The 13,182-nt window shown below is 45.0% G+C and overlaps 1 protein-coding gene across 2 annotated transcripts in view; it reads right to left on the bottom strand.

Moving 5' to 3' along the window:
• LOC126354732 (MTOR-associated protein MEAK7) overlaps nucleotides 1–13,182 on the bottom strand; it is a 62,841-nt gene that overhangs the window by 35,184 nt on the left and 14,475 nt on the right. The window lies entirely within an intron of this gene.

Below are 13,182 nucleotides of genomic sequence, written 5' to 3'. Positions count from 1 at the left end.
TGATGAAGAGGATTTTGTACCAGAGACAAATGAAGAAATTGTGAACAAGGAAGGATTTGTGGAGGAGTATTCAAATACTAATCTACATCAATCCTCCCCACCTCCACCACAGCAGGCCCAGTTATTTAAATTTTTTGTGGGCACTCAACTACTGAGGTTGTTAGCGCCCAGTCACAAATGTAAGTGTACTTATAATCCGATAAAACTCAAGGGGAGGGGGGGGGGGGGGGACAAGAAAGTTCTTACAAAGAAGCAGATAAAATAATTAAAAGAGATGTCTTTGGATAAGACCGTCAAAGTAATAAAACAAAGAACATGAGCAGCTGCTTGATCGTCATCAGCTAAAATTTCCTGTAGGGTAGAGGGCAGAGACAGGACAACACGAGATTGACTAAAACCGGGACACGACAATAAAACATGGCGCACTGTCAATGCATTACCACAAGGGCATTGTGGGGTGGGGTCACCGGATAGCAAGTAGCGGTGGCTAAACCGGCAATGCCCAATCCGCAACCTGGCCAAAATGACATCCTCTCGCCGAGACGGTCGGGAGGAGGTTGTCCAAGCTGTTGGGAACAGTTTTATGGCCCAGAGCTTATCTTCTTGAAGTGACGACCAAGTATCCCACCATGAAGACACAACCCTCTTACAAACAACCCCACTAATGTCAGATGATGGAACACAAAGGGAGGCTGGCCGAGGCAGGAGGACTGCAGCCTTGGCCGCAGCATCAGCAGCCTCATTCCCAGGCACTCCTACATGGCCTGGAACCCACATAACGCTAACCGGAGAGCCATCATCAGCAAAAGAATGGAAGGATTGCTGGATCCGTTGCCCCAAGGGATGGACCGAATGCGGAGCTCCAAGGCTCTGAAGAGCACTGAGTGAATCAGAGCAGAGTACATATGGAGAATGGCGGTGGCTGCAGACATACTGAACAGCCCGAGAGAGAGAGCCAAAAGCTCAGCCATAAAGCTGGAACACTGGTCAAGGAGCCGGTATTTAAAGATGACGTCCCCGATGACAAAGGCACAGCCGAGACCATCATCAGTTTTGGAGCCATTAGTGTAAATAAAGATGTTATTGGTGAATCATGCACGAAATTCAACAAACCGTGAGCAATACACTGCATCCAGAGCAGCCTCCTTCGGGAGCGGGTGGAGGTCAAGATGAATGTGAACCGGAGCCTGGAGCCAAGGTGGTGTCGGGCTCTTACCCTCTCTGAAGGTAGTAGGGAGGGCAAAACCCAATTGTCGAAGCAGACGACGAAAGCAGACTCCAGGGGGCAGCTGGGCATATACATACAACGCACACTGACGGTCGAGAGAATCGTCGAAGAAGGACTGATAAGAGGGGTGGTTGGGCATTGACAACAGCTGGCAGGCATGCCGACAAAGCAGTACGTCATGCCGGTAGGTCCATGGTAATTCGGCAGCTTCAGCATGAAGACTCTTGACAGGACTGGTATAGAATGCTCTGATTGCAAGACATAACCCCTGATGATAGATGGAGTCTAGACGGCGTAAGAGGGATGGCCGAGCAGAAAAGGCTCCCATAATCCAGCTTTGATCGCACTATGGACCGATATAAGCGAAGCAGGACAGTGAGATCCGCTCCCCAAGATGAACCACTAAGAACATAGAGGACATTAAGAGAATGTGTACAACAGGCAGCCAAATAAGAGACATGCAGAGACCAACAAAGTTTCCTGTCCATTGTGAGCCCTAAAAACTTCGTTGTCTCCACGAAGGGAAGAACAATGGGACTGAGATGTAAGGAATGCTTTATATCACCAAAAGTTGATGCAAACCGTCTTCTCTTCAGAGAAGTGGAAGCCATTGGCCACACTCCACGAGTATAGGCTGTCAAGACAACGCTGAAGGCAGTGCATGTGTTTGCAGCTGAGAGAAAGATCCACTAATCAATTGTCTTCCAATAGCGGTATCTTCACTCTACACCACTCCCTTTCACAACTTCAACTATCCGTATCACCACAACAGGCCTAGTTGTTTGCCTTCACAAAGATGAGCACTACGGATTGAAGTGAGTGGTCATCCTGTGAACATTCTGAAGGAGAGAGGAGGACCCACTATTTATGTTTGCCAATGAATAGATGGCTGTCATTGGTGTTTTTCCATTTCATTTTTGACTAAGCATTGCAACATCTCATGAAGAAACACAAAGAGTCATATTCTCAAAGTACTATTAAAAACAAAACAAAAAACACCACAATGATTGGGCCACGTCACTTTCATAACTGGAAAAATTGATAGCTATCATATATACCTGGACTGTCATTTGTGCAAAAGGTGTGTCCGAGGGTGAGAGATTGGCCATCTTGAGGGCCTACTTTCATTAGGAAATTATGCTATGGACAGATCTCATGTGTAGCACAATATGGAGCATATAATCTGTTTTGATGAAAAATCAACCCAAGCCGAATGAACACTTACTAGCCAACAAATTCGCTGGTTTCTGACCACCCAGGAGGAAGTGTAACAATAGATGAGCAATTAGTACCAAGCAAAACAAACTGCAGGTTTGCTCAATTCGTGCTCAGCAAACCTGACAAACATGCTGTCAAATTCTTGATTGCTGCCAGTGTAGTGACAAAGTATACAAGTAATGCTTTCCCATCCCTTGGAAAAGAGGGTATGTACAGAGAGGAGCAAATTCAGAGTACGTCGTCCTGCATCTCACGGAGAAACGTCTAAATTGAGACAAATATGCGATGACAGACAACTTCTTCACATCTCTTCAACTTGCTAAGAAGTTCAAAGGAAAGAAAACTTCACTAATTGCTACAATGAACAACTTCCATTGTGAAATCACTGATGAATAAAGAAGTCAAATGCTGAAATACACCCCACCGCCATCACACATCGGATGGCAACACGACTGCACAATGACCATATACTAAGGAAAGAAGAACCACAAATCATTGTTCTGAGTACACTGCATGCGAAGGTAGAAAGAAGCAAAGAAGAAACAAACCCACAACATTCACAATGCAACACAGTGTAGGGTCAACATGGGTGATAAAATGACTCTTAATATACAGCAAAGTTGCATGTAGGACATGGCCGTTCCATCATCTTGGACATGGTTGCAATAAGTGCATGGGACATCTAAAAATAGTAATGAATGAGAAAATTGAAAGAAAGATTTCATAGTTCAGCTGGCAAATGAACTCAAGGGAGTGAAAGAGCACAGAGGACAAAAGCAAGAGGATATGGCACCAAAACTATCCAGATAGCAGACACGAAAAAAATCAGCCTCTGCAATGCCACAAGACTAGTGACAGTTGTGTAAAGAACCACAAAGATGTGTGTGGAAAATGTGTGCATAAAACACAATTAATCTATCAGATGCCAATGACTTGCATAAAAATTACAACAAAGCCATGTGTCCAATATGGAGCACATATTCTAAAAGTGTCCAGAAGTCTCTACAAATAATCAATACATCAAAATCTACCGTTTAGAAAAATTGTTAGTATGGGCCACACTATGTCAGTAAGATTGTTCTGATGAAATAAGAAAGTTATGTATTAATTATTGTGTTAAATAATTAATGTCATACCTCAAAAAACGCAGGGATTAACATGCATTAAAATAGAACATTTGTTTAAGTCAAATACAAAAACATTTTATGTGGAGTCCAAATGAGCCCTTTCCGTCATTTTAGGCACGTTAAAAACCATTTTAGTGTTAACAACTTACATGAAACATTAAACCAGTAACAGTAAACTCATTTGATTATGTTTGAAGTCTGTTTATGACACACACACACACACACACACACACACACACACACACACACACACACACACACACACACACCTCAGAATTTTCAACAATAATGACAAAACTGTCTTTCTCAATGTATATAGGAAGCATGGAAGGTCACAACAAGAGTCAATCTCGGAGGGCCCAATGTGACCTCAAATAGATGTGGCAAAAATACTGAAGCAAAACCAATCATTTAAAAAATATATACTGAGGGGGAAAAACACATGCCGCTGCTGACAATAAGATGCTAAAATGTACTGTAGCAGAGTGAAGAAAGCATGGAAGACCAAAAAATACCTCACAACGAATCATCGAAGTGGAACTAAGTGAAGGGAATACTTGATCAGTGATTTTTTAGTAAAAAGGATGAGACACAGATTTTATAAATAACAAGGATGATGATGGAGCTATCTCAAGTCAGTCTGAAAAATGAAATACATTTCCCTTGAATGTTGACCACAGTGTCACCTTACTTGCTAGGAAAAAGTATTAGCACCATTTGTGTTGGTCATCAACCCCAAGGCTGGTTTGATAAAAAAAATTATAATTCTGCATCAGTTACAAGATTTCATTTCCTCCTTGCCATCGTTCACCACCAGCACCACCACCAAATAGAACTTGGGTAGTGGAACTCCATGGGCTTAGCTGTCGTTGCTAGGTTGTTACTAAGGCCCAACAGCACTCATATGCTGATTCAATGGTTCGTGAAACTATCATAAGCCTGGCCTCTGATAAGGAAGTTTGTGAATGTGCTTTACAATTTGTAAATCCTTCATTCACAGATATTCTGAACTTTGCTCAGTCTTTTGAAGTATCTAAGGTGGCAGGAAAAAGAGTAGAAGCATAGTGGTAGGTAACCAGGGTTACTCCCTAGGCTGCCATCTGTAAGCTCGGTGGGAAGGGGGGGAGGGGGAGGGAGATAACGTGGCTGCCAGGCAACTGCAGCCGCCACACCACATGGTTGGTTCTACATCTACATTTATACTTTGCATGTCACCCAACAGTGTCTGGTGCAGGGCACTTTACGTGCCACTGCCATTACCTCCCTTTCCTGTTCTAGTCGCGTACGGTTCGTGGGAAGAACGACTGCCAGAAAGCCTCCATGCACACTTGAATCTCTCTAATTTTACATTCATGATCTCCTCAGGAGGTATAAGTAGGGGGAAACAATATATTCGATACCTCATCAACTAAATCAGCCGATGAGGTGTTGTCAGATAAAATTAGCGGCAACAAGTCCCGTAAGAGAAGATTTCGTTGCAGGGCAGTCAAAGTGGGACAGTGCACCAGAATGTGGGCCACTGTCAACCAGGCACCACATCAACACTGAGGCAGTGCAGAATGCCCAAGCGTGGCTCATGCGGAGGTTGCCCAAGCGTGGCTCATGCGGAGCTGGCAGAGAACCACTGAGTCCCTGCGAGAGGTTCGCATGGAGGACTGCCACACATTCACAGTCTCCTTAACGGCACTCACTTTGTTGTTTGTCCTGAGACTATGCCATTCCGTCTCCCAAAGCCGAAAAACCTGGCGGCGTAAAAACGAACTCAGGAATGCTGATCTTCATAAGTGGTTTCCATGTAGCCTGTTTGGCCACCATGTCAGGAAGTTCATTGCGTGGGATTCTGATGTGTTCTGGGGTTCACACAAACACCACAGAACGACCGGACCATTCCAGGGAGTACATGGACTCCTGGATGGTCACTATCAAAGGATGATGAGGGTAGCACTGGTTTATAGCTTGTAGGCTGCTCAAGGAGTCAGTACACAGAAGAAATGACTCCCCAGAGCATGAACAGATGTGCTCAAGAGCACGAGACATAGCCACCAGCTCTGCAGTGAAAACACTGCAGCCATCAGGCACGGAATGCTGTTCAATATGTCCTCCATGGACATACGCAGAGCCGACATGACCATCAGCCATCAAGTCGTCAGTGTAAACCACTTCATGGCCTCGGTACATGTCAAGAATTGAGAGGAAGTGACAGCGAAGAGCCATGTGAAAGGTCCAGGCGAAACTGTGGCCTAGGTGTACACCATGGAGGTGTATGCGAATGAACCTTGAGTATAGGTGGTAAAAGCAAAGACTACAGTTCAGATAGAAGGGATCGTATGCGAACTGCAATTATAAGCCTTGACCTGGGACGCCGATGAGGGGGATGAACCGCAGTGGCTGGGAAAAGGAGATGGTAATTCCGATGTGCAGGAGAACGACGTGTGTAACATAACTGGCGAGCAGTTGCACATGTCTGACCTGCAAAGAAGGGACTCCGGCCACCGCCAGGACGCGGGTCACGTGACTTGTCCTAAAATCTCCAATCGCAAGATGAACGCCACAGTGGTGCACTGGGCTGACTAAATGCAATGCTAAGGGCACTGCCGAACTATAAACCAGGCTCCCATAATCAAGGCGGGACTGAACAAGGGCTCTGTAGAGCTGCAGCAGCGTACAGCGATTTGCACCCCAGTTGGTGTTGCTCAGGCAGCGGAGGGCATTGAGGTGCTGCCAGCACTTCCACTTAAGCTGATAAAGGTGAGGGAGCCAAGTCAATTGGGTGGCGAAAACCAGTCCTAAAAATCGATATGTCTCCACTACAGTGAGGGATTCGACAGTAAGGTGAAATTCTGGTTCCAAATGAATCTTATGACTGAAGTACATAACACATGGCTTTGCAGCCGAAAACTGAAAACTATGGTCTAGAGCATACAACTGCACCTTGTGGATGGGTCCCTGTAGGCACAGCTCAGCAACACCAGGACTGGTGGAGCAGCACAAAATGCAGAAGTCATCTGCATATAGAGAGGGTGAGACAGACGGCCCTACAGCTGCTGCTAGACCATTAATAGCCACTAAAATAGAGATACACTCAATACAGAACCCTGCAGGACCCCATTCTCCTGGATATGGAAAGGAACTATGGGAGGCACCAACTTGAGACATGTAAAGTACGAAGCGACAAGAAATTGTGGATAAAAATTGCTGGCAGGCCTCAGAGACCCCACTTGTATAATTTAACGAGGATATGGTTTCTCCAGGTCATGTCATACGCGTTTTGTAAATAACAAAAGACGGCAACAAAGTGTTGGCATCTGGAATAGGCTGTTCGGAAGGCAGACTCGAGGGACACAAGATTATCAGTGGTAGAGTGACCCAGGCAGAAACTGCCCTGGCATGGAGCCAGTAAGCCACATCACTCCAGGACCCAACAACCGCTGACACAACACATGTTCCAGCAGATTACAAAGAATGTTGGTGAGGCTGATGGGCCAATAGCTATCTACATCAACTGGGTTTTTGGCGGGTTTGAGCACTGGTATGGTGCTCGCCCACCAGTGCGATGGAAAGGCACCATCACACCAGATTCGGTTGAAGATCACGAGGAGATGTCACTTGTAGTCAGACAAGGTATGTTTGATCATCTAACTGTGGACCCGATCTGGCCCAGGAGCTGGGTTGGGACAATGTGTAAGGGCACTGAGGAGCTCCCACTCTGTGAATGTGGCGTTATAAGGTTCACTGCCATCTTCCGTTTCAGAGTGTGAAAGGCTGGGGGATAATTCTCCAAAGCAAAGGCGTAAGCATAGTGCTCAACAAAGCATGCAACAATCGCGTTTGCGTCAATAGGTAACACGCCATTTATGTTAACACCAGTTGGGGTCTGGTACCCAAAAACTCGTTTGATCTTTGCCCAGACTTGGGAATGTGACGGGTGTCAAAAGCCAGTCCTTAAAATTGATATGTCTCCACTACAGTGAGGAGATCATCAGGTGAAGTTCTGGTTCCCGATGAATGAAACTACACTGGCAAAAGTGCATAACACATGACTTTGTGGCTGAAAAATGGAAAACGTGGGCTAGAGCCCATTACTGCGCCTTACAGATGGTTCCCTGTAGGCACCACTCAGCAACACCAGTACTTGTTGAGCAGTACGAAATGCAGAAGTCATCTGCATACATAGAAGCTGAGACGGACGGTTCTACAGCTGCTGCTAGACCATTAATGGCCACTAAAAACAGATATTCACTCAATACAGATCCCTGCAGGACCCCATTGTCCTGCATATGGGAGGGAACTATGGGAGGCACCAACTTGGACACGGAAAGTACGAAGAGACAGGAAATTGTGGATAAAAATTGGGAGCGGGCATCAGACAACCAACCTACTTGTATAATGTGACAATGATAAGATGTCTCCAGGTGGTGTCATACGATTTTCATATATCAAAAAAGATGGCAACCAGGAGTGTTGGTGCCTGGAAAAGGCAGTTCGGATGGCTGACTTAAGGGACACGAGATCATCAGTGGTATGGTGACCCTGAGAGGCCAGACAAACGTGTGGAAGGGCAGCAGCCTTTTCAGTAGTTGCAGGGGTAACAGTCTGGATGATTGACTGACCTGTCCTTGCAACATTAACCAAAACAGCCTTGCTGTGCTGGTACTGCGAACGGCTGGAAGCAAGGGTGAACTATGGACTTAATTTTTCCCGAGGGCATGCAGCTTTACTGTATGATTAAATGATGATGGCGTCCTCTTGGGTAAAATATTCCAGAGGTAAAATAGTCCCCCATTCGGATCTCCGGGCGGGGACTACTCAAGAAGACGTCGTTATCAGGAGAAAGGAAACTGGCGTTCTAAGGATCGGAGCGTGGAACGTCAGATCCCTTAACAAGGCAGGGATATTAGAAAATTTAAAAAGGGAAATGGATAGGTTAAAGTTAGATATAGTGGGAATTAGTGAAGTTCGGTGGCAGGAGAAACAAGACTTTTGGTCAGGTGAATACAGGGTTATAAACACAAAATCAAATAGGGAGTAGGTTTAATAATGAATAGGAAAATAGGAATGCGGGTAAGCTACTACAAACAGCATAGTGAACGCATTACTGTGGCCAAGATAGATACGAAGCCCACACCTACTACAGTAGTACAAGTTTATATGCCAACTAGCTCTGCAGATGATGAAGAAATTGAAGAAATGTGTGATGAGATAAAAGAAATTATTCAGATAGTGAAGGGAGACAAAAATTTAATAGTCATGGGTGACTGGAATTCAAGAGTAGGAAACATAGTAGGTGAATATATATTGGGGCTAAGAAATGAAAGAGGAAATCGCCTGGTAGAGTTTTGCACAGAGCATAATTTAATCATAGCTAACACTTGGTTCAAGAATCATGAAAGAAGGTTGTATATGTGGAAGAATCCTGGAGATACTAGAAGGTATGAGATAGATTATATAATGGTAAGACAGAGATTTAGGAACCAGGTTTTAAATTGTAGGACATTTCCAGGGGCAGATGTGGACTCTGACCACAATCTGTTGATTATGAACTGTAGATTAAAACTGAAGAAACTGCAAAAAGGTGGGAATTCAAGGAGATGGGGCCTAGATAAACTGTAAGAACCAGAGGTTGTACAGAGTTTCAGGGAGAGCATAAAGGAACAATTGACAGGGATGGGGGAAAGAAGTACAGTAGAAGAAGAATGGGTAGCTCTGAGGGATGAAGTAGTGAAGGCAGCAGAGGATCAAGTAGGTAAAAAGATGAGGGCTAGTAGAACTCCTTGGGTAACAGAAGAAATATTGAATTTAATTGATGAAAGGAGAAAATATAAAAATGCAGTAAATGAAGCAGGCAAAAAGGAATACAGACGTCTCAAAAATGAGATCGACAGGAAGTGCAAAATGGCTAAGCAGGGATGGCTAGAGCACAAATTTAAGGATGTAGAGGCTTATCTCACTAGGGGTAAGAGTGATACTGCCGACAGGAAAATCAGAGAGACTTTGGGGAAAAGAGAACCACTTGTATGAATATCAAGAGCTCAGATGGAAACCCAGTTCTAAGCAAAGAAGGGAAAGCAGAAAGGTGGAAGGAGTATATAGAGGGTCTATACAAGGGCGATGTACTTGTGGACAATATTATGCAGATGGAAGAGGATGTAGATGAAGATGAAATAGGAGATACAATACTGAGAGAAGAGTTTGACAGAGCACTGAAGGACCTGAGTCGAAACAAGGCCCCAGGAGTAGACAACATTCCATTAGAACTACTGACGGCCTTGGGAGAGCCAGTCCTGAAAAAACTCTACCACCTGGTGAGCAAGATGTATAAGACAGGCGAAATACCCTAAGACTTCAAGAAGAATATAATAATTCCAATCCCAAAGAAAGCAGGTGTTGACAGGTGTGAAAATTACTGAACTATCAGTTTAATAAGTCACAGCTGCAAAATACTAAAGCGAATTGTTTTCAGACAAATGGAAAAACTGGTGGAAGCCGACCTCGGGGAAAAGCAGTCTGGATTTTGTAGAAATTTTGGAACATGTGAGGCAATACTGACCTTACGACTTATCTTAGACGAAAGATTAAGAAAAGGCAAACCTACGTTTCTAGCATTTGTAGACTTAGCTAAAGCTTTTGACAATGTTGACTGGAATACTCTCTTTCAAATTCTGAAGGTAGCAGGGGTAAAATACAGGGAGTGTAAAGCTATTTACAATTTGTACAGAAACCAAATGGCAGTTATACAAGTCGAGGGACATGAAAGGGAAGCAGTGGTTGAGAAGGGAGTGAGACAAGGTTGTAACCTCTCCCCAATGTTATTCAATCTGTATATCGAGCAAGCAGTAAAGGAAAGAAAAGAAAAATTCAGAGTAGGTATTAAAATCCATGGAGAAGAAATAAAAACTTTGAGGTTCGCCGATGACATTGTAATTCTATCAGAGACAGCAAAGGACTTGGAAGAGCAGTTAAACGGAATGGACAGTGTCTTGAAAGGAGGATATACAATGAACATCAACAAAAGCAAAACGAGGATAATGGAATGTGGTTGAATTAAGTTGGGTGATGCTGAGGGAATTAGATTAGGAAATGAGACACTTAAAGAAGTAAAGGAGTTTTGCTATTTGGGGAGCAAAATAACTGACGATGGTCGAAGTAGAGAGGATATAATGTGTAGACTGGCAATGGCAAGGAAAGAGTTTCTGAAGAAGAGAAATTTGTTAACATCGAGTATAGATTTAAGTGTCAGGAAGTCGTTTCTGAAAGTATTTGTATAGAGTGTAGCCATGTATGGAAGTGAAACATGGACGATAAATAGTTTGGACAAAAAGAAAATAGAAGCTTTCGAAATGTGGTGTTACAGAAGAATGCTGAAGATTAGATGGGTAGATCACATAACTAATGGTGAAGTATTGAATAGAATTGGGGAGAAGAGAAGTCTGTGGCACAACTTGACAAAAAGAAGGGACCGGTTAGCAGGACATGTTCTGAGGCACCAAGGTATCACAAATTTAGCATTGGAGGGCAGCGTGGAGGGTAAAAATCATAGAGGGAGACCAAGAGATGAATACACTAAGCAGATTCAGAAGGATGTGGGTTGCAGTAAGTATTGGGAGATGATGAAGCTTGCACAGGATAGGGTAGCATGGAGAACTGCATCAAACCAGTCTCAGGACTGATGACCACAACAACAATGGTGACCCTGGCGCAAGCCGCCCTGACATGGAGCTAGTAGGCAGCATGACTCCAGGACCCTACCCATCCGCTGACACACCATACATTCCTGCAGCTTATAAAGAACATAGGTGAGGCTGACAGCTATCCACATCAAGTGGGTTTTTATCGGGTTTAGGCGAATGATGGTGCTCTCCCACCACTGTGATGGAAAGACGCCTTCATGCCAGATCCTACTGAAGAGGAGATGTCGCTTGATTTTTAATCATCTGACTGTGGATCCAATTTGGATCCAGGTGCTGTTTCGAGGCAATGTGCAAGCGTACTGAGGAGCTTCCATTCTCTAAAGGGGGCGTTATAGGGTTCACTGTGGCGTGTAGCGAAGAAGAGGACATTCCTTTCCATCCGCCGTTTAACGGTGCCAAAGGCTAGGGGGTAGTTCTCCAACATAGGTGCTCATGCAATGTGTTCATGCAATTGCATTTGCATCTGTAGATGACTGATGTTAAAGCGAGGGACACCTGTTGGGGTCTGGTACGTGAAAACACGTTCGATCCTTGCCCAGACTTGGGAAGGTGACATATGGCACCCAATGGTTGAGATTTATTTCTCCCAACACTCCTGCTTCCGTCATTTGATAAGCTGGCGAGTGCGGGCACAGAGTCACTTAAAAGCTACGGGTGCTCCAGGGAAGGGTGCCACTTGTGCCGCTGTAGAGCTCACCAATGCCCCTTAATTGCCTCAGTGACTTCCGGCGACCACCAAGGGACTGCCTTTTGCCGGTGGCACCGTAAAGAGTGAGGGATCGCAAATTCCGCCGCAGTAATGATTGTTGTAGTCACCTGCTCAACCATCACATTGATGTTACCATGTGGGGTAGAGTCAACGGTGACCACAGAAGTGAAAGTTTCCCAGTCTGCCTTGTTTAAACCCAATATGGACAGGTGTCCATGGGCCTGATGTCGGGGCAGTGACAGGAAGATGGGGAAGGGGTCACTACCACAGGTCATCATGTGATCTCCAGTGGATAGATGGGAGAAGTCCTGGGCTGCAAATGGATAGATCAATGGCCGAGTAACTACCACGAGCCACACACAAATGTATGGCGGCCCCAGTATTTAAGAGGCAGGTCGAACTGAGACAGTAAAATTTTGACATCTCTGCTCGGCCAGTAAGTACAGTGCCACCTCACAAGGGGTTATGGGTTTAGGGAGTTGATCAGTGAAGTTAAAACATTCAGGGGTACTGCACCATCTGTAGGAAGATATACATTGTAGACAGTTATTTCCTGTGTCGTCATTCTGACAGCCACCGCTTCAAGAGGGGTGTGAAGGGGGCACAGTTTCACTACAAAATGGTTCAAATGGCTCTGAGCACTATGGGACTCAACTGCTGTGGTCATTAGTCCCCTAGAACTTAGAACTACTTAAACCTAACTAACCTAAGGACATCACACACATCCATGCCCGAGCCAGGATTCGAACCTGCGACCGTAGCAGTCGCACGGTTCCGCACTGCGCGCCTAGAACCACGAGACCACCGCGGCCGGCAGTTTCACTACAGACCGAGTTTAGGACATGAACGCAAACTCCACCTGACACTCGATTATAGTTGCTACGGTTCCTGTAATATCCCTTATAACCGCAGAGGGCAGGTGTCTGCATTGCCAGGAACCAGGTTTCCTGACGGCCAATGCAAAAAGCATGTGTAAGGCTTAACAGTTGCTGTAGCTCAGCCAGGCGGCGGGAAATACCACCGAAATCCACTAGAGGATGACATAATAATGAGACTGCTAAGGCATGGAACATTCAGTGACACAGTTTATGCCTCAGGGTCACCTGCTGTCACCTACTTATTGCCTGGGCAGTCTATATACATTGTATCTTGAGGGTCCGGTGAGATCTACGTCACCAGCAGACACCAGAATCTCCACGTTATCCCCAGATG

This window comes from Schistocerca gregaria, chromosome 3 (genome assembly GCF_023897955.1).
Source record: "Schistocerca gregaria isolate iqSchGreg1 chromosome 3, iqSchGreg1.2, whole genome shotgun sequence".
NCBI classification, from domain to species: domain Eukaryota; kingdom Metazoa; phylum Arthropoda; class Insecta; order Orthoptera; family Acrididae; genus Schistocerca; species Schistocerca gregaria.
The sequence above is the reverse complement of the archived record's forward strand: the minus strand, read 5'-3'. Positions and strand labels throughout refer to the sequence as shown.